Source organism: Chiloscyllium punctatum, chromosome 5 (assembly GCF_047496795.1).
Source record: "Chiloscyllium punctatum isolate Juve2018m chromosome 5, sChiPun1.3, whole genome shotgun sequence".
NCBI lineage: Eukaryota > Metazoa > Chordata > Chondrichthyes > Orectolobiformes > Hemiscylliidae > Chiloscyllium > Chiloscyllium punctatum.
In genome coordinates this window covers 101,224,816-101,247,058 of record NC_092743.1, presented here as the reverse complement: position 1 = coordinate 101,247,058, position 22,243 = coordinate 101,224,816, and the positions used below count along the sequence as shown (strand labels likewise).

Genomic DNA, 22,243 nt, shown 5'->3' with positions numbered 1-22,243 from the left:
TGATAAAGGAGAAAGCAAGGTGGCTACACAACTCTCAGACACGAGATACAATTGGGGGAATTCTCTCCTCTACCATCCTTGGATCTCACACTGCATTAAATGTTAATCTTTCTAGTGCCTCACTATTCTCCATTTCCGGTATGCCCTGGGGAAATCTTCTTGCTTTCATCAGGAAACACGGCAATAATTTTGGTTTGGAGCACTGTTTGCTGTAACTTACAAGGAGTCCGTTTAATTAGATTTGACAGCAAACAAGTTCCTCAGCGTATAAAATCCCAGGCCACCACTATGCCCCAAAGCTCTTCACATTTAAAAAAAAAATACTTAATTGGCTGTAATGTAGGAAACAGACCAATTTGCTCACAAGCAAAATCTTCACATAAAGCAACGTGATAACAAGAGCAGATGATCTGGATGTTATGTTGCTTGAGGGGTGAATGTTGGCCAGGAGATCTCCACTGGTCTCTTCAAACAGTGTCATGGGATTTTTAACATCCAATTGCAGAGAGCAGACAAGGCCTCTGTTGAGCATTTTATCCAAATCACAGATTCAGTCTGAACCTTCATTATTATTTCCCCAAGGATTTGTTTCAGCAAAGGAACGATATTCAACTCTAATTAATAAATGAAAAAATACTCATTATCACGATCATTAAAAAACAAAAGTGTCATCAAGATGTAAAACCAACCACAAAACAACAATCATGAGAAGCTTCACTTCAGTGTGATTCTTTTGGTTACACATATCGATTTAGTGGCTGGAATCTTCTGCTTGCAGGGGTGATGAATTTGGAGCCGGGCATCTCATTGGGTGAACAGTCATGTACCGAAACTACGCTTCCTTCTTACCTTGGTCAAAGGTTGACCACCCCTGCCAACTGGCCACATCCTGCAGAGGTTGGGATTAACCCAGCTACAGATTGATCGGTCACCAACTGGGTGACAGGTTTAGACAGTAGATTTGGATCGGCTCAGGCTTGGAGGACTGAAGGGCCTGTTCCTGGGCTGTAAGTTTTCTTAGTTCTTTGTTCTGCTTTGTTCATGCAATGCACACAACATGTCCAATGGTGCAGGGTCACTGGCCATCTCAGAAAGGGTGTGAGGGTCGCTTCCTCAATAAAAAAAGTGCATCTGTGCCTGATCGAGGGTCTGGACATTGGAGACAGCACTGCCTTCACTCCAGAGTCAGAGACAATTACCTCTGTGAGTAACCCCAGACTACCTGGGCCTTCTGCGATCCCTGAACCATGGGAGTGCGGCTAATGGTGGTGATGGCTGCCGCCTTTCACTGGGCAAGTCTTCTGCTCAGCTGCCCCCTCATCCCATGCTCTCGATTCCAGGGCAAGGTGGCCTACTGGCTTTTATACTGTCCGAGTGGTGGCTTGTTTGGTGGGCCTTCCCTGGGAAAAGGTAGCTTGGTCTCCAACCTGCTGAAAACACCCATAAAATGGCCTCAACAAGATTTCAAATCAAATTTTCAACAAAATGTTTACAAGGTGTTTTTATCCTCCAAAGCTTAAGGAGAGATTTCCCAGGCAGCAAGAGTCTTTGAATGGAGATCAAGTTTGCTTCCAACTTTTGACATTTTAACTCAGTCAGCCTAACTCATTACTAGATCTGCAAAATTGTAAAGTAGATATTATATCACACTAAGCCTCTTTGTTCACAAACCCATTAAGGGGTGAAAACGATTCTAAGCTGTTCTGGATTCCTTTTACTTTTTATTTTTTTTAAAAACCCACTACTTTATATCCAATTTCACAGCAAAATTGTGTATTGCATCAGCCTCCAGCCATTTTATAACATCCACATTATCTTTACAAACTTTGCCGCCTGATGCATAATAGAGTTTGCGTGGATACAGTGAGCAGACACTGGAATGAACTGATACACTGACAAATAACCATGGAGAAGGGGGGGAGAAGTTGGAATAGGCTGCCACCCGGTGCAGGAATATGTAACTATGTAAAAAAAAAGAACACAACAACGCAATGGGTCAACTACTTCAACTCTGGAATCTCAGGTTCGAATCCATGCAACTCCAAAGAATGGAGTACATGACACTTCACTGCAATACTGGCAGAGCGCTGGACTATTTAAGAGGAGACACTAGAGCCTCAACCTACCCACTATGGCACCAGGTGAAGACGACCCGAATGGCCTTACCAACAGATATTGCTCAACCATTAAACATGGATTATAAAAAGGCAGAAAATCAAACTACTATCACTTTGCTGTTTTCCAGAGCTTGAGCTTGTTAATTAGCTGCGATGTTTCCTATGTTAAAGCATTGACTGCATTTGTGAAAATGTTTCACTGGCTGTAAAACTATTTGGCATGCTCACAGGCATTGCATGTGTGAATAAAAGGAACAGACATGTATGTAAAAAGTGAGGAACGCCTGTTTGAGGTATGGGTGAATGATTCATTTTGTTTAGCTTATACAATATTGCAGGTAAGGCATTTGTGATTGAGGACTTTTAAGAGCTATACTGTCCAATTTTATCTTCAAAGGCATAACTCCTATGCGCAAGGCACCATGTAAAGCATTCGTTAAGAGATTAAATTAGATTCCCTACAGTGTGGAAACAGGCCCTTCAGCCCAACAGTCCACACCAACTTAAATGGCTTATGTAAAGCCATTTGACAAGATGAAGCAGCATACAGTATGTAAAGTCAGTTCCCAAGGAGTAAAGTATTCATTATGTGAAGCCAATTAACAAGGTCAAGAACTTTCATTGTGTAACAGCAGATGGCTTAATCTTTATTACTGACACTCGTTGATTGGAGCAGCCACCCAATTAATACGTATGCTGCCTTATCTGGATGTACCTCCCTGTAAGTGACCATATACCTCATTAACAAACTGCTGTTCGAGGAAAGACCAAGAACTCATGTTTCCGTGCACATGAATAATTGTTCATTCTCCCTCCAGGACCCAGAATAAAGATGAAGGTAAAACAACTGTATTGCTTCAACTGAGGCAGGAACAGGATGACACTATAACTTGCTTGAAACTACTCCTCATTTAGATTTTAAAAGTTTAACCATGTGACTGGTGGTGTAAGGAATGAGCTGTCAGAGGAAGTGGAGGAGGCTGGGACAATTACAACATTTGAAAGGCATCTGGATGGGTATATGAATAGGAAGGGTTTAGAGGGATATGGGCAAAGTGCTGGCAAATGGCACTAGATTGTGTTAAGAGATCTAGTTGGCATGGGCGAGTTGGGCCAAAGAGTCTGTTTCTCTACTGTACATGTCTGTGACTGCAAAATGTGATTGAAGCTTTCTTGTAAAATTGTCTGAGTCCCATCAATGTCATTTCCAGGATGCCTGCCTGAGACAGTTAAAAACGATAAGACTGCAGTTGACATTTTCGCCCCAGGCTATTACTGACTGAAGACAGCCATCATCAACACCTGTGCCTTCAATATGGATTTTTCTAGAACCAGGTTTTGATCATCTTCGCCTCAAATGACAAACAGGGTCATCATCTGAAGGGTTTGATAGCAGTCATGGAGCAATAACCACTGGAAACTCAAGTCCAATCTACTTCTGAAAGGTCCTACTCCAAATAGTACAGGACGCTGAAAACAACGAAGTTTTGAATGAGTTGGAAACACTCCTTCACGTTTCGCTCTGCCTCTGATAATGCATTTGCCTTTGCAGGTGACTGTATCTTGTTTTTATTTGTTTGCTTCCTGGAGAAATTCCCCGATTTTCATCAGGAAACATTGCTGTTGTTTTGGTTCAGAGTTGTGTTTGCTGCAGTGTGTAGGGACTCAGACTAATTAAAATTGTGCGGATGACATTGTGTGCTGCAGGCTCCACCACACTACCAGCTTATTAGCTAGCACGACAGACACTCTGAAGACTGACCTGCATTTATGTAGCTCCTTTCATGACCTCGGAATGCCCCAAAGTGCTGGCTGGACATGTTCCTGAGGCACCGGGGGCAGCAGCTTCAACAAAAGTGGCGACGGCCTCGTGGCCCAATATGGGTAGAGTGAGAGAGGTTCCCCAGTATCTGAGGCAGCAGCATCAAAAACAGGCTGCTGAGGTCTCCTGGACAGCTACATAAGTGGAGGACTCAAAGACTGCTGAACGTTTAACTTAACTCCTTTCTTTTTCAATTCAAATTAGTGAAGGACTTTAATAGAGTCATAGAGATGTATAGCACGGAAACAGACCCATGTTAACTATTACCCTATTTCTTTATTTTGTTTATTCTATACAGGTAATGCTTAACAAGCTAATTCTGCTTCTCTTATTACTTTACAACTAGGTACCATTGTACCCAAGATGGTACCATGTGTGGCGACATTGCACATTTTTCACTGTACCTCTATACTACAGCACACCTAACAATAAAACCCAAATCTAAGATCTGCAAAGATGTTTTGTGTTGGTAACCAAGTGTCACGTACTCTCACTACATGGCCAGCCAACTTAGTTGTGACTGTCTCATAGGTACTTAGCAAGCTGATCCAGTGAGCTCCTGAGTGTCCGATATTTTCTCCTGACAACTGGTCTTCAGCAGCTTCCAAAAAGCAGCTCGAGCAAAACTGGTTGGGCATGATGCTGGTAAGAGTACATGTCTTGAATGGGTCAAGCAAATTGTTTATTGATTAAATGTCCTGCCCGATCAGTTTAGTAGGCAGAATTGCACCACTGTTCCCGTACTGATGCTCAAAGTTCTCCAAAGGTTACACTTGCTTTGGCATTTCTTGCAGGTATGGAGTCATCAATATATACAGCTTGAGAGAGAGTGCAAGCAGAGAGTAGAAGGAGGTCAATCAGCACATCAGGCCTCTGTGAACATGCAGGAAATAGGCCATTACAGCCACTTGAGACTGCTCCATCATTTAGGAAGATGACGACTGAGCACTAACCTCAATTCCATTTTACTGTACGATTCCCCCATGGTCCCAAACCCCTTGATCTTTCCTGACAGCTTTTCATTTTGTTTCACTTTTTCTAGAATTTGCACATTTCCTTCAGAAAGGAACTATTAAACCTGCTTCCAGCACTTTTCCAAACAGTTCATTCCAAATCATCACAATTCTAGTTTTTCTGCCTTTATATTAAACCTAGTTGCCAACACTCTTGCATAGTAATATATTTTGGAGGTGTGGATGACATAGCTGTATTGTCAATGGACTAGTAATCGGAGACTCAGCTAATGTCCTGGGAATTTGAGTTAAATGATTATCTGGAACTAAAAGGCTAATCAGGAGCATGAAACAATGCTTGTCAAAAACCCTATCTGGTCCACTAATGTTCCTTTAGAGAAGGAGCAGTGTTGTCCTTACATGGAAGTGTCGTGGACAGCGAAGGAGGTTACCTCAGATTACACTAGGATCTTGATCAGATGGGCCAATGGGCTGAGGAGTTCAATTTAGATAAAGGCAAGGTGTTACATTTTTGGAAAGTAAATCTGAGCAGGACTTATACTCTTAATGGTAAGGTCCTAGGGTATGTTGCTGAACAAAGGGACCTTGGAGTACAGGTTCATAACTCCTTGAAAGTGGAGTCGCAGGTAGATAGGATAGTGAAGGTGATCAAGATGTTTTGGGCATAAGTCCTTCATCAGGGCACTTTCTCCTAATGAAGGTGGTATGTTTTGGTATGTTTTCCTATCTTGGTCAGTGTGTTGAATATAGGAGTTGGGAGGTCATGTTGCGGTTGTACAGTACGTTGCTTAGGCCACTTTTGGAATATTGCTCGCAATTCTGGTCGCCTTCCTATCTGAAGGATGTTGTAAAACTTGAAAAGGTTCAGCAAAGATTTACAAGGATGTTGCTAGGGTTGGAGAATTTGAGCTATAAGGAGAGGTTGAATAGGCTGGAGAGGTTTTCTCTGGAGCATCAGAGGCTGAGGGGTGACCTCATGGAGGTCTATAAAATGATGAAGGGTATGGATAGAGTAAATTGACAAGGTCTTTTCCCTGAGATGGGGGAGTCCAGATGGCATAGGTTTAGGATGAGAGGGGAAAGATAAAAGAGGGAGCCAAGGAGCAACTTTTTCATGCGGAGGGTGGTATCTGTATGGAATGAGCTGCCAGAGGACGTTGAGGAGGCTGGTACAAATGTAACTTTTAAAAGACATCTGGATGGGTATATGAATAGGAAGGGTTTGGAGGGATATGGGCCAGGTGCTGGCAAGCGGGACTAGATTGGGTTGGGATATCGGGTTAGCACAGACGAGTTGGACGAAATGGTCTGTTTCTGTGCTGTACATCTCAATGACTCGAGGTAATCCCGATCCAGAGTCATGCAGTTGACTCTTAATCACATTTTGAAATAGCCAAGCAAACCAAATTAAACTGGAAAGACAGCCATTGACTAAAACAATGAAAACAACCAATGACAAATGCAGTACTGTTGATGCTGCAAAGTCCTCCTCATTAGCATTGGTTAGTCAAACAATAACCTGAAGTAGTCATACTCATGGAACCATACCTTGCGCATAACATTCCAGACAGGTCCATCACCATCCGTGGTGAGATCCTGTCCCACCAACAGGACAGTCCCAATAGAGGTGGCAGCACAGTGGGATACAGTCAGGACAGAGCAGCCCAGGAGCCTCAACATTGACTCTGGACCCCACAAAATCTGATGGCACCAGATCAAATGTTGCCAATGGAAACTACAGGCTGTTACCACATACTGCCACCAATCCATTCTTGGCTGATGAACAAGTACTCCTTCACATCTGAAGGTGGCAAGGGTGCAGAATGTACTGGAGGTGGGGGCTTTGATGTAAAAAAGAACTGTCAATCAAGTTGGTTGAATCCTGTAGGTCACAGCTGATAAACTAGGTCAACAGCAGATGACGAGGGAATCAACAAGAGGGAAAAACATACTTGACCTCATCCTTACCAATATGCCTGCTGCAGATGCATCCGCCCATGATCAGAAAGAGTGACCAACATGCAGTCACAATGTGGGGCTGAAATCCTGCCTTCATGTTGATAACAATTCACATGATCTCATCACCGTGCTAAATGCAACAAACTTCAAACAGATCTAGTGACATGATGGACAACCCATTAGATGCTGTGGACCATCAACAGTAATCAAATTGTACTCCAACACAATCTGCAATCTTATTCTCCACCAGTACCTGGTTTAATGAAAATCCAGGACAGCACCAGGCATACTCAAAAAAGTCAACCTGGTGAAACTACAACACAGGACATTGTTAAAATGCAAGTGACAGGCCTCAGTGATTCCACGCCAACAGATGCGATCTAAATTCTGCCACAACTAGCAAAATAATTAACTAGAGGAGGCAGCTCCATCCTCAATAATGGGGGAGCCCAGAATATTAGTGCAAAAGACTGAAACATTTGCAAAAATCTTCAGTCATAAGTGCTGAATGGATGATCCATTTCAGCCTCCTCATTACAGATACCAGTCTGCAGCCAATTCAGTTCACTCCATGTGATGTCAAGAAACGGTTGAAGGCACTGGTTAATACAAAGGCTGCGGACCCTGCAATAGTACTGAAGACATATGCTATAGAATATAGAAGACAAACTATCAAAATTCACCAAAGTTCCTCAGACAGCAGCACCTTCCAAACTGACAACCACTTCCATCTAGAAGGAAAAGGGCAGATGTATAATGGAACACCACCATCTACACGTTCCCCTTCAAGCCTTTCGCCATCCAGACATGAACATACATTGCCATTCCTACAGTTGTGCTGGGTGAACTGCAACTCCTCAAATAACTTTGTGGGTTTACTTTTACCAGATAGACTGTTGTGGTTCAAGAAAGCAGTTCACCACCACCTTCAGACTATTTTGGTGAAAGTTGCACAATTCCACTTCAAAGACAGTTTGCTCATTATTCAAAGCACTACCCTGATATAACATTTCTTCTAAACTAGCACGCTGATTCAAGCTAATTGCTGTGATCTCAGTTTTAGCAACCCTTCATTGTTAGTTGCTAAACATACTTTGTTATTTTGTTGGCATTAAAATATTATCTTGGTTACCAAGCAAGGAAATAGCAGTTGACTTGTTTTCAAATAAATACATTTCACTCAATGTATTCTGATTAAACATTAATATAAATGCATTCACCCCAGCTCAAACTGTAATGAAAAAAAGATACTGAATATTGTTATCTCTTTATTCAAGGTTACTGAAATCAAAGGAAGGAAGAGGTGATTCAGATAGCTAGCTCCAACTGAATAGAGATCACAGGTACAGATGCTGTGAGCTAAATGGTGTCGCCATCAGCTAAATTATCTTTTGCTTATTGTGCTGCTGCAATTGTTACCAAAATTCCAACAATAAGCAAAACGTGGACCAGTGGCAAGCAACACAAAACTGGATGAAAATACAAGCTTCTCATGAGCAAATATGGCAATTTCATCCGAGACAAGATCAGAGGAACAACAATGTTACATAGTGCATTTACATAGTGCCTTAAACAAAGTAAAACCTCTCAGTGTCTCTCAGCAACATAATTTGACACTAAATCATTCAGGGGTTATTAAAATGGGAAGAAGGAAATTGTGTTGCGAGAGGTTAAAAGAATTATTTTACAGAATGCCTTACATAACTACCAGACAACTCAAAGGACCTTGCACTCAAATGACACTGTTGAAGGAAATGCAGCAGCCAAATTGCAGATAGAAAACTCCCACAAACAGCATTTAGCTGATGAGCAGATAATCTGATTTGGTCATAAATATTGGGCAAGATACTCGTCTGCCCATCTGCAAAGGACAGGTAAAGCCAAAGGTTAATATCTCATCTCAAAGATAGCATCTCTGACAGTGCAACAGTCCTCACTTCTGCATGATACTGGTGAGCTTCAAAGCCAAGAAGGGTCACAAGGAGAGGTTTAGGGAAATCCAAATTTTCCTAAAAGGTGAAAACCCATGCAGACACGGGGAGAATATACAAACTTTACACAGGCAGAGTCATACAGCACGGATACAGACTCTTTGATTCAACTAGTCCACGCTGACCATGTTCCGAAACTGAACTGCTCCCACATGCCTGTGCTTGGCCTATATCCCTCGAAATCTTTCCTATTTAAGAACTTATCTAAATGTCGTTTAAATATTGTAACTATACCTGCACCCACCACATTCTCTGGCAGTTCATTCCACACACACTAACTCTCTGTGTAAGTTATCACAGGCTGGAATCGAACCTGGGCGTCTAGTGCTGTGAGGCAGCAGTACTATTGACTGAGCCACCATACCACCCTGGTATTTTCAGAGGGCAATCTGCTTTTCTTACTTTGCCTGGCCTATAGGTGACTCCAGATCCATAGCAATATGGTAGACTGCCCTCTGGCTTTCTATGATCTTTCAATGGTCAGGACTATTGAAAGCTGTCAGGGAACAAGCTTCCAAAGAAATAATCAAAGAGTTCACATTAATATAATGCAGTGAATGCACTCTGGCCGTGCAGCTCCATTTTACCACTTTCATTTGAAGATTCAAATAAATATATACAATACTTTTAAAATAAAAAGACTGTGTTTAAATCAAATCAATCAATCTCAGGGCCAATCTTGTAAAACTTGTGCAATAATTTATTTCAAGGTGTTAACCACCTCATTAGATCACACAGCAATTAATAATTCTATGCAGGAACTAGTTTTACAGCTTTCTCAGATATTAAAACATAATTTGTTCTCACCAAGTCTTCCCAACACTTTGCTGATAAAGTATTTCATCTCATCTCATCTCCAGAACAAATAGCAAGCTGGAGGGTCTTCCCACTTAATGAAGACATGGAGCTTCCAGTGAAAAATGATAACGTAGAACCAGAACAAAGTGAAAACAATATCACTCAATATTTGCTTTGTACATATTCCAAAGCAGTCTGAAGCAATAAGTGTGTGCGCGTGTCTGTGTGTGTATAGAATACTCAATTCTCCAAGGATTCTTCCTGATAGCTTTCTGTAACTTAGATCCCCCTCTACCTGCATCTAAATTTTGGTGAAAATATTAATCCTGCATGTGTTCCTTTGGGCCAATTCATTTTGTTTCTTCAAATTCCCCCCTCCCCCTCCCCACCACTGCCAATCCCATTCTCCCAATCCTCCAGGATTGTTCTGAACTAACTGAGAACCAAAGATTATTTCCCAGCTGCCCCAGTCCCCAATGCTGGGCAAAATGTGCAGCTGCAGGACAACAAAGTGACTGTGCGACCCCAGGATCAAACTGAAAGTAAGCAGGCTTTGCATTTCTTAAGCACTTTGTGACCTAAGGGTGTTTCAAATCATTTCAGAGTCAGAATCAAATGACATACTTTGAAATGCGGTCACTGTTGTAGGAATTATGACACATGATTTTTGCATGGTATGATACCATAAACAGCACTTAGAGTCATAGGGGTGTACAGCATGGAAACAGACCCTTCGGTCCAACTTGTCCATGCTGACCAGATATCCCAACCCAATCTAGTCCCACCTGCCAGCACCCAGCCCATATCCCTCCGAACCCTTCCTATTCATATACCCATCCAGATGTCTTTTAAATGCTGCAATTGTACCAGCCTCCACCACTTCCTCTGGCAGCATCTGACGGACACAGATATTAAGAGCGAGTGAGCAAGGGAGATTTGAAAGGAGCATTTTCCAAGAACAAAAAGAAATAGCAGACAGATGGAAAAGTTTAGACAAAGGAATTCCAGAGCTTTGAGGTGATAACAAGATCACTGGATGATAAAGTTGAAGGGCCACTGGTCTAGACATGTCTACAGATGCTGCTAGACCTGCTGGGTTTCTCCAGGACATTCGGCTTTTGTTGCCAGTGGATAATATCCTAGAAGGGGTGGGGGGGGGGGGGGGGGGGCGGGGAAAAGAGAGATTAATATTTTGATAGAATTGCCCTGCTCTACTTTGGAAGAGATGTGCGCGATCTTTTCTTTCAGTGCGCTGACCGCTCTCTCCTCAGACAGTCACTGAGTTCCTATGTTCTGTGCTAAATTCTTCAGAGCGGGAAGTGTACCCACAGCTGAGCAGAAATACGCTTCAGATAAATGCAACAGCACATCTGAGACACAGTGGGTGCAACCTCAGGTGAAACCCGACTAAATGTCGTCCTCAAAAACCACCTGCTATTTTTCAAGGAGAAAAAGAAGAAAAATATTTTTGTTTTGAGTATTAGAGAAACGTGACAGCACACTTCCTTTGACCACGCACTTGACAGTATGAGTGAAAAGGATGAGTAAGGCACTGCATGTTAAGTGAAGTAAAAACTAACTTGCATTTCTAGAGAATTATAAAAGCAAAATGCTGGTAAGAAGCTCAGCAGGTTAGGCTGCATCCCTGGGTAAAGAGAGTTCTGGCATTTTTGTGTCAGATTTCCAGCAGTGTAAATTGGAAAGCGGGGTCTTTGAGGTGACAGGAACTGTTCAAGGCACCTCATGGACAAAATCTGACAAACACAGGGAGATAGTAAGAGCAAGTAAGCAAGGGAGATTTAAAAGGAGCATTTTCCAAGAGAAAAAAAGAAAGAGAAGACAGATGGAAAAGTTTATAACCAGGTTATTGTAAGCACAGACACAAATGGAATGGTGAGTTAACATACAGTGCACAAAAGACTAGAATTGCAGGAGTGCTAAGATCTGGGAGGGTTTCAGAGATAAATAATGAATGGCACGGCCATAGAAGGATTGAAAGCAAGGATGAACATTCTAAAAATTGAGGTATTGGTTGACCAGGAGCCTAAGTAGCACAAAAGGAATGGTTAAACAGGACTTGATATGAGTTAGGACGCATGGCAGAGTAGTGGAGCTTAAAATCAACGAGGTAAAAACAATGACTACAGATGCTGGAAACCAGATTCTGGATTAGTGGTGCTAGAAGAGCACAGCAGTTCAGGCAGCATCCAAGGAGCTTCGAAATCGACGTTTCGGGCAAAAGCCCTTCATCAGGAATAAAGGCAGTGAGCCTGAAGCATGGAGAGACAAGCTAGAGGAGGGTGGGAGTGGGGAGAAAGTAGCATAGAGTACAATGGGTGAGTGGGGGAGGGGATGAAGGTGATAGGTCAGGGAGGAGAGGGTGGAGTGGATAGGTGGAAAAGAAGATAGGCAGGTAGGACAAGTCCGGACAAGTCATGGGGACAGTGCTGAGCTGGAAGTTTAGAACTAGGGTGAGGTGGGAGAAGGGGAAATGAGGAAACTGTTGAAGTCCACATTGATGCCCTGGGGTTGAAGTGTTCCGAGGCGGAAGATGAGGCTTTCTTCCTCCAAACGTCTGGTGGTGAGGGAGCAGTGGTGAAGAGGGGGAGGGAGAGAAGGTGGGAGAGAGGACAGAGAGCAATGGGGGGTGGAAGAGAGACAGAGTGAAACGGGGGAGAGAGAGAAAGAGCGCGCGCGCGCAAAGGGGGATGGAAGAGAGAGACAAAGAGCAAAGTGGGGGAGAGAGAGACAGAGACAGAATATGAAGTGGGGGAGAGAGCGCGCGCAAAGACAGAGTGCGTGAAGCAGGGATAGAGAGAGACAGAGTGTGCAAAGTGGGGTGGGGGGGGGGAAAAGAGAGAGAGAGAGAGAGAGAGAGAGAGAGAGAGAGAGAGAGAGAGAGAGAGAGAGCGCGCGATGGGGGAGGGGGAGAGAGAGAGAGAGCACGCACAAGGGGGAGACCGTGTGCGCGATGGGGGGTGGAGGGGAATGGAGACAGTGCGCGTGAGGGGTGTGGCTGCACATGCGAAGGGGGCAGGGGAGGGGAGGGGGAGACAGCATTCGCAATGGGGGAGCAGCGGGAAGGGGAGACAGCGCACACGAAGGGGGAGGGGGAGACTGCGCGTGCGAATGAGGGAGACCGCAGACTGCATGCACAAAAAGGGGGAGGGGAGGTGGAGTCAGTGTGTGTGAATGGGGATGAGAAGGGAAGACGGTGTGCGCGAAGGCGAGACAGTGTGAGAGAAAGGAAGGGGGAGGGGGAGATGGCACATGCAGAAGTGCGGGGGCGGAGGAGTTGGCATGTGTGAAGGGGTTAGGGGTGACAGCACACACATTGGGAGCAGGGAAGGGAGAGACCGCGCGCATAAAGTGCGTGGGGGGCGGGGGAAAGAGATAGAGCACGCGAAGAGGGGAGGTGGAGGGTGGGACAGAGCATGTGAAGTGCGTGGGGTGGGAGAGACAAAGCCCACGAAAGGGCAGGGGGAAGACAGAGCCTGAGAGGGTGAGGGATGGCGCAACAGACAGAGGGTAAAATGGTGGGGGAGAAGAGAGAGAGAGAGAGAGAGAGAGAGACAGACAGACAGACAGACAAGGTGCGAGGGTAATCAATGATGGAATGATTTCAGCAACCATATTATTAATCCTTAATCTCTCCACTCTCAGCCTAGCACAACCTACCCCTAAACAACACCCTCCCATCACACCTTAACAGGCAGGAGGGAGTCCACAGGCTTTGAATTGGAAATTGTTTCACCTGACTTTAAAAATTTAATGCTTTATGCCATTCACAAATGCATGCTGGAAGGTGGGATTATGAAGAGTGCAGGAGATTGGGGTGGGTGGGGGGTGGTAGGGGGATATATGTTGATTGTGGTAAAGCTTGGAGGAAATGGTAAAGGCTTCTAACCTATATTTTTCTTTCTTCAATGCATGATAGGGCTAAGAGTCAGCCAAGGATGGGTGGGGAATGGTGGTGGTTGGAGTTTGATTTATTGTTGTCACACGGACTGAAATACGGTGAAAAGTGTGGCTTTGCATGCTCTACCGGTGGGTCATAGCATGCAAAGTGCACCAGGGTAGTAGAACAGAGTGCAGAATACAGTGTTACAGCTGCAGAGAAGGTACACAGAGAGAGATCAAAATTAACATTTGAGAGGTCGGTTCAAAAGTCTGGTAACAGCAGAGAACAACCCGTTCTTGAATTTGTTTGTACATGTTTGTGGGTGGCACAGTGGTTAGCACTGCTGCCTCACAGCGCCAAAGACCCGGGTTCAATTCCCGCCTCAGTGAACTGACTGTATGGAGTTTGCACATTCGCCCAGTGTCTGTGTGGGTTTCCTCCGGGTGCTCCGGTTTCCTCCCACAGTCCAAAGATGTGCTGGGTCAGGTGAATTGGCCATGCTAAATTGCCCGTAGTGTTAGATAAGGGGTAAATGTAGGGGTATGGATGGGTTGCACTTCGGCGGGGTGGTGTGGACTTGTTGGGCCAAAGGGCCTGCTTCCACACTGTAATGAAATCTAAATCAAATCTAATCTATGTATTCAGACTTTTATAACTTTTGCCCAAAAGAGAATATATCTGGGTGGGAGGGGTCTTTGATTATCGAGTTTTGAGAAGACCTCCAGCTCAGCGAGCAAACCTTTATTTGTGTTAGCTGATTTCCTGAGGCAGCGGCAAATATAAATAGAGTCAATGAAGGGAAGGCTGGTTTGCCTGATAGGTGGGGCTGCACTCTTAACTCTCTGTAAATTCTTGAGCAGAGCAGTTGCCATTCCGTGCTGTGTTGCATCCAGGTAGAATGCTTTCTGTGGTGCATTGATCAAAACTGGCAGGAGTGGGTGGCACGGTGGCACAGTGGTTAGCACTGCTGCCTTACAGTGCCAGAGACCCGGGTTCAATTCCCACCTCAAGTGACCTCCTGTGTGGAGTTTGCACATTCTCCCCGTGTCTGCGTGGGTTTCCTCCGGGTGCTCCGGTTTCCTCCCACAGTCCAAAAATGTGCAGGTCAGGTGAATTGGCCATGCTAAATTGCCCGTAGTGTTAGATGAAGGGGTAAATGTAGGGGAATGGGTCTGGGTGGGTTACGCTTCGGCGAGTCAGTGTGGACATGTTGGGCCGAAGGGCCTGTTTCCACACTGTATGTGATCTAATCTAAAAGAGTCATTGGACATGCCAAACTTCCTTAGCTTCCTGAGAAAGTACAGGCATTGCTGTCCTTTCTTGCATCAAAGTGGATGGACCAGGTGTTGGTGGGGAAGCAACTGTACATTTCTCCATTTCTGCAATTAGCACAGCCCTGGGCTTCGTTGCCCCATCACCACCCTTACCCAGGGACTAACCTCCAGACTTACCTTCCTTCATCAACTTTTTTGACGAGGCCTTTGGTTATCTGCCCCCAGTAACTCTTCTGTGAATTGGTGACAAATGTTTTAGGGGCAAAGTTTTAAATACAACGTAAATGGAATACTGAGACTGGTGAGAAAAACGTTCCAGTACACGCCAACAGTTAAATTCAACGAGGTAAAGGGCTTTTGCCCGAAATGTCGATTTCGCTGCTCCTTGGATGCTGCCTGAACTGCTGTGCTCTTCCAGCACCACTAATCCAGAGCCAACAGTTAAATGGCTACTTCCAGGCCATTTACAAAGGTATTTAAAAAAAGAGAGGTGACCAGCAAAAATGTTTTGCTGTAGTTATTTGACCCTTACATAAAAATCATTCCCCATTCAGTTTAAAAAGAGTAGTGAGCTTTCGCTCATTTGGTTGCCCATTGGTGGAACAGGTTTGAGGGGCCGAATGGCCTACTTCTGTTCCTATCTCTAGCTGTTTTCACGGTGACCCGGCTGATATGTAAAGACTGCTGAGCAGTTTACCACATCAAGGGCAAACTGGCTGCAACTAGAAGCCCTACATCTGAGCAATGACTGCTCCAGGAGCTGTTGCTGTGCAGCACAAATAACAGAGAAGAACTCTTCCTTTCTAAAATGCATAATAGGCCTCATACTAGTGCCTGTAACATTTACTAATTCAGTGATTCAGGAGAGAGAGGATACATTACTTAATCTGTTTGCAACTGGTGATCTAACAGTTATGATTGCTGGAACGTTTTCAGAATTTCTCTGTTGATACCTGATGCATTTAGCAGCATCAGCTTAACAGCCACATTTCCTTTGTCATAGTTATAAAGAAAACATTTTACGAGCACAGTTCTAAGACACTATTGATATCAGATTAAAGTGAAATAGTCAGTTGCGAAATATACCAGATGGTACATCTTCTGTGAAAACCATTCATCTGGAGATTTGTGGTCAAAGTGAACCATTGACAGTGATATCCGTCAAGGGGGACAGGTGCATGTTATTCTGGAAGCTGTGCCTCAACGGGTTACCACACTTGCTTTGGATTAGAACCTCGTGACTCTGAAAACACAAATATCAACGCTGACACTCCAGTGTAGAACTGAGGGAGCGCTCCCCTGTCACAAGTGTCAACTCTCAAAATGAGAGATTTGAAAAAAAGAGAGAGAGAGGTTGTATGATTCAGGTGAATGCTAGATATCCCACAAAACTATAGGAAGAGGAGCAAGTTGCCTCTCGTGTATCCTGGATAATATTTACATCTCAAGGAAGATTATTGAAACAGATTATCACGGGTTATCATGTTGCTTTTGTGCAAGTTTGCTGAGCACAAAATTTATTGTCATGTGCCCTTTGTTACAACAGTGACTATATTTAAAATATCATTAATTGGCCATGAAGGATGGCTTGAATTTGTAAATATTTTTTATTTCAACAAAAAGGAGCAGGAATAAAACTAACTTATAGTCCTGGGACCTTGCTGTAGCAATCAGGATTTGATTCTGCGATTTCCAACATCATGAACACATATCCCTACTTTTAAAGGGAGAGACCTACTTATTTGAGCTGTGATTCCAATATATTGGAGTACATTCCTTGATTTGCTTTCTAAGTACAAATATCCAGTGTAAGCAGTCTAATCAACTGAGGTAAGCATCACAAGTAATGCGAGGTATGTCCTCATTTTCTACACACACGTACAGACAGACAGGCAGTCTATGCTGGGGCAAGAGTCAGGCATTGGATAGCAATTTGGAGAGGTAATCCTGGCCTAGTCTCCTGCTTCTTGACTCAGGGCACAGACGTAATGTAAATTCTTAATTGGGAGCCAGTGTGATGACTAGCTAGATTAGCACAAAGTGGGAAATCAATCCTGGGAACTTACCTCAGTCATGGGTAAGATCCATGGTGAAGGATGAGATTTCGGAATGCTTGGACATGTATGGCAAAATAGGGCAAAGTGGGCATGGTTTCATCATGGTGAGGCAGTGTCTGGCAAATTTTCTGGAATTTGTTGAAGTAGTAGGATTCTGGGTAGTCCAAGGTAGAGGATGGGAAAAATTTCTGGCTGTAACAGCTGGTCCTTTTTTTGAGGTATTTTAGGTGTTGGAGGTGATTTCCTCGAATTCCAGGAGTAGCAATTACTGTTTTATATGCTGTTGCATTTTTTTTCCTCCAAAGTTCCAAAACAAAGTCAAAACAACAGCAGTTTTAAAAGGGAAAGGAATAGACAAAGGAAGCACATGGTGAGGTCAGTGCAGGAGAGAAAGAGAGAGAGAGAGAAAGAAACTGACAGAGCAGTGAACCTGCATAGTTACTGCCTTTGCTGCTTGAATTCATGTCTTGCTGGACATCAGAATACGTCTGGGAAATTAACAAACAGTGAACTTCTGAACTAATCTTGAAGGAGCCTGTTTGGGAGAGGTCACAGCACAGAAACAGAAATGAATATTTAGTGTGGCCTTACAGTAAGTCTGTAGTAGTGGTAGAGTGCATTCTTTCTTGATTATATGTTTTATTGAGATATGTCTCTTCATTAAACTTAAAATATAAGTGATAAGTATTAATTTAACCTGGAGCAGTGTTTTGTAGAGGAATAAGATGGTGCTATTTTCTGAGTCTGTAGATTTGGAAGGAGCAAAAAAATTACCTTTAGTAGAGTGATATGCTCTTCTTGTGGGAGTTTAGGGAGAGTTTACAGGTTACTGAGGATTATATCTGCAATAAATGCCGTTGATTGTGAATCCTATCAGATCGAATGGATCTGTTAGAGAGACAGTTAGAGGCAATCAAGAATTTACAAAAGGAAAGGGATGTGATGGATGGCAGTTATAGGAAGGGGGGGGGAATAAACAAAAAAAAAAAATCGCAGATATAGCAACATGGATGGGTTAACCCCAGGAAAGATGAGAGGGGTAGGCAGTTAGTGCAGGAGTCTTCTGTGACTATCCCCATTTCAAAGAAGTATGCTGTTCTGGAAAATGTAGGGGATGATGTAGCATGAACAGCCAAGTTTCAAGTATCGAGACGGACTCTAATGCAATGAAGGGTATGTCGGGTTCCAAGAGATCGATTGTGTTCAGGGAATCTCTAGTCCGAGGTAGACAGAGACACACTTCTGTGGCCAGCTGCAAAAAAATGAGAATGGTGTGTTGCTTCCCTGGTGCCAGGATCAAGGATGTCTCAGAAAGGGTGCAGAGTGTTCTCAAGGGGGAGAGTGGCCAGCAGGAGGTCATTGTACACATTAGAACCAACGACACAGGAAGGGAAATGGTTCAGATTCTGAAGGGAGACTTCAGAGTTAGGCAGGAATTTAAAAAGGAGGCCCTCGAGAGTAATAATACCCGGATTACTCCCGGTGCTACAAACTAGTGAGGGCAGGAATACAAGGATAGAGCGGATGCATACATGGCTGAGGAGCTGGTGTATGGGAGAGGGATTCACATTTTTGGATCATTGGAATCTCTTTTAAAGTAGAAGTGACCTGTACAAGAAGGACGGATTACATCTAATTGGAAGGGACTAATATACTGCCAGGGAGATTTGCTAGAGCTGCTTGGAAGGATTTAAACTAGTAAGGTGGGGGGTGGGACCCAGGGAGATACTGAGGAAAGAGATCAATCTGAGACGGGTACAGTTGAGAACAGAAGCGAGTCCAACAGTCAGGGCAGGCAAAAACAAAGCAGAGAACAAGGTAGGACTGATAAATTAAACTGCATTTATTTCAATGCAAGGGGCCTAACAGGGAAGGCAGATGTCCTCAGGGCATGGTTCAGAACATGGGACTGGGATATCATAGCAATTACAGAAATGTGGCTCAGGGATGGGCAGAACTGGCAGCTTAATGTTCCAGGATACAAATGCTACAGAAAGGATACAAAGGGAGGCAAGAGAGGAGAGGGAGTGGCGTTTTTGATAAGGGATAGCATTACAACTGTGCTAAGGGAGGATATTCCTGGAAATACATCCAGGGAAGTTATTTGGATGGAACTGAGAAATAAGAAAGGGATGATCACCTTATTGGGATTGTATTATAGACCTCCCTCGTAGTCAGAGGGAAATTGAGAAACAAATTTGTAAGGAGATATCAGCTATCTGTAAGAATAATAGGGTGCTTATGGTAGGGGATTTTAACTTTCCAAACATAGATTGGGACTGCCATCGTGTTAAGGGTTAAGATGGAGAGGAATTTGTTAAGTGTGTACAAGACAACTTTCAGATGCATAAGTTAGATGTGCCTACTAGAGAAGGTGCAAAACTTGACCTACTCTTGGGAAATAAAGCAGGGTAGGTGTCAGTGGGGGAGCACTTTGGGGCCAGTGACCATAATTCAATTAATTTTAAAATTAGTGATGGAAAAGGATAGACCAGATCTAAAAGTTGAAGTTCTAAATTTCAGAAAGGTCGATTTTGATGGTATTAGGCAAGAACTTTTAAAAGCTGATTGGGGGCAAATGTTCGCAGTTAAAGGGACGGCTGGAAAATGGGAAGACTTCAGAAATGAGATAACGAGTCCAGAGAAAGTATATTCTAGTTAGGGTGAAAAGGAAGACTGGATGACTAAAGAAATTGAGGGTTTGAATGAAAAAAAAAGGAAGCATATGTCAGTTATCGACAGGATAGATTGAGTGAATCCTTAGAAGAGTATAAAGGCAGTAGGAGTATACTTAAGAGGGAAATCAGGAGGGCAAAAAGGGGACATGAGATAGCTTTGGCAAATAGGGTCAAGGAGAATTCAAAGTGTTTTTACAAATACATTCAGAAGAAAAGGGTAACTATGGAGAGAATAGGGCCTCTCAAAGATCAACAAGGCAGCCTTTGTGTGGAGCCGCAGAAAATGGGGAAGATACTAAGCGAGTATTTTGCATCAGTATTTAGTGTGGAAAAGGACACAGAAGATATAGAATGTAGGGAAATAGATGGTGACATCTTGCAAAATGTCCATATTACAGAGGAGGAAGTGCTGGATATCTTAAAACACAAAGGTGGATAAATCCCCAGGACCTGATCAGGTGTACCCTAGAACTCTGTGGGAAGCAAGAGAAGTGATTGCTGACCCTCTTACTGAAAGATTTGTATGATTGATAGTCACAGGTGAGGGAGAGGCTAAACAGGCTGGGGCTGTTTTCCCTGAAGTGTCGGAGACTGAGGGGTGACCTTATAGAGGTTTATAAAATCACGAGGGGCATGGATAGGATAAATAGACAAAGTCTTTTTCCTGGCGTGGGGGTGACCAGAACTAGAGGGCATAGGTTTAGGGTGAGAGGGGAAAGACATAAAAGAGACCTGAGGGGCAACGATTTCACGCAGAGGGTGGTACGTGTATGGAATGAGCTGTCAAAGAAAGTGGTGGAGGCTGGTACAATTGCAACATTTAAAAGGCATTTGGATGGGGATATGAATAGGAAGGGTTTGGAGGGATATGGGCCAGGTGCTGGCAGGAGAGACGAGATTGGGTTGGGACACATGGTCGGCAAGGATGGGTTGGACTGAAGGGTCTGTTTCTGTGCTGTACATCTCTATGACTCTATAATGAGCAGGCTAGACCAAGGAGAGCCAACGGATGTTATCTACCTGGACTTCAAGAAGGCCTTTCACAAGTGCTGCACAGGAGGCTTCGGAGTAAGATAAGGGCCCATGGTGTCAGAGGCAAGGTACTAGCATGGATAGCAGCTTGGCTTTCTGGCAGAAAGTACGGAGTGAGGATTAAAGAGTCCTTCTCAGGACAGCAGCTGGTGACAAATGGTGTTCCACAAGTCTCAGTTTTGGGAGCACAACTTCTCACTTTATGCATTAATGAGCTAGATGAAAGAACTGAGGGCATTTTGGCTAAGTTTGCAGATGATACAAGGCTAGGTAGAGGGACAGGTAGCATTGATGAGGCGGGGAGGTTGCGTAAGGATTTGGACAGGTTAGGAGAGTGGGCAAAGAAGTAGCAGATGGAGTACAACGTGGGAAAGTGTGAGGTCGTGCACTTTGATAGGAAGAAGAGAGGCACGGACCATTTTCTAAGTGGGGAGAAAATTCAGAAGTCTGCAGTGCGAATAGACTTGGGAGTTCTAATCCAGGATTCTCTGAAGGTAAACTTACAGGTTAAGTCGGTAGTTAGGAAGGCAAATGCAATGATGGCATTCATTTTGAGAGGACTTGAACATAAAAACAGGGATATACTTCTCAGGATCTATGAGACTCTGGGCAGATCACATTTGGAGTATTGTGTACAGTTTTGGGCCCCATACCTCAGCAAGGATGTACTGGCCCTGGAGTGTGTTTAGAGGTTCATGAGAATGATCCCAGGAATGAAAAGTGTAACATATGAGGAACGTTTGAGGACCCTGGGTTTATACTCAATGGAGTTTAGAAGGATGAGGGGGGATCTAATTGAAACGTACAGACTACTGAATGGCCTTGACACAGTAAACAGTGGGAAGATGTTTCCATTGGTAGGAGTTTAAGATCAGAGAGCATAGCCTTAGAGTAAAAGGGAAGACCCTTTAGAACTGACAGAAGGAGAAACCTCTTCAGCCAGAGACTGGATTTCCTACAGTATGGAAACAGGCACTTCTGCCCAAAAAGTCCACACCGACCCTCCGAACAGTAGTTCGCCCAGACCCATTTCCCCTACCTTATATTTACCCCTGAATAATGCACCTAACACTATGGGCAATTTAGCATGGGCAATTCACCTGAACTGCACATCTTTGGACTGTGGGAGGAAACTGGAGCACCCAAAGGAAACCCATGCAGACACGGGAGAATGTGCAAACTCCACACAGACAGTTGCCAGAGGCCGAGAGAGTGGATCCATGGAATATATTGCCACAGAAGGCTATGGAGGCCAGGTCATTGAGTGTATTTAAGAATGAAGTAGAAAGGTTCTTGAGTATCAAGGGGATTAAGGGTTATGGGAAGAAAGTGGGAGAATGGGTTTGAGAAACTTATCAGCCACGATTAAACGGTAGAGCAGAATACACACTTCGGGCTGTACCCCCACACACGCACTGTCCTACTACACACCCCGAGCTGTACTCCCCACACACGCACTGTCCTGTCACACATCCTGGGCTGTACTCCCCACACACGCACTCTCCTGTCACACACCCTGTCTTATGGTCTTATACTCCCTGTATAAGCGCATTGAACAATTGGGAGGACAGTACAGTGTGAGGTATGTTCATTTCTCTCCCATCCCATGTTCTCTGTGTAGACACAGTATGAACAAGTTA

General features: G+C 44.0%; 1 protein-coding gene across 4 annotated transcripts in view; it reads right to left on the bottom strand.

Annotated features, from left to right (window-relative positions):
- Positions 1-22,243, bottom strand: part of LOC140477269 (myelin basic protein-like) — a 184,119-nt gene that overhangs the window by 109,515 nt on the left and 52,361 nt on the right. The gene's annotated exons all lie outside the window — the stretch shown is intronic.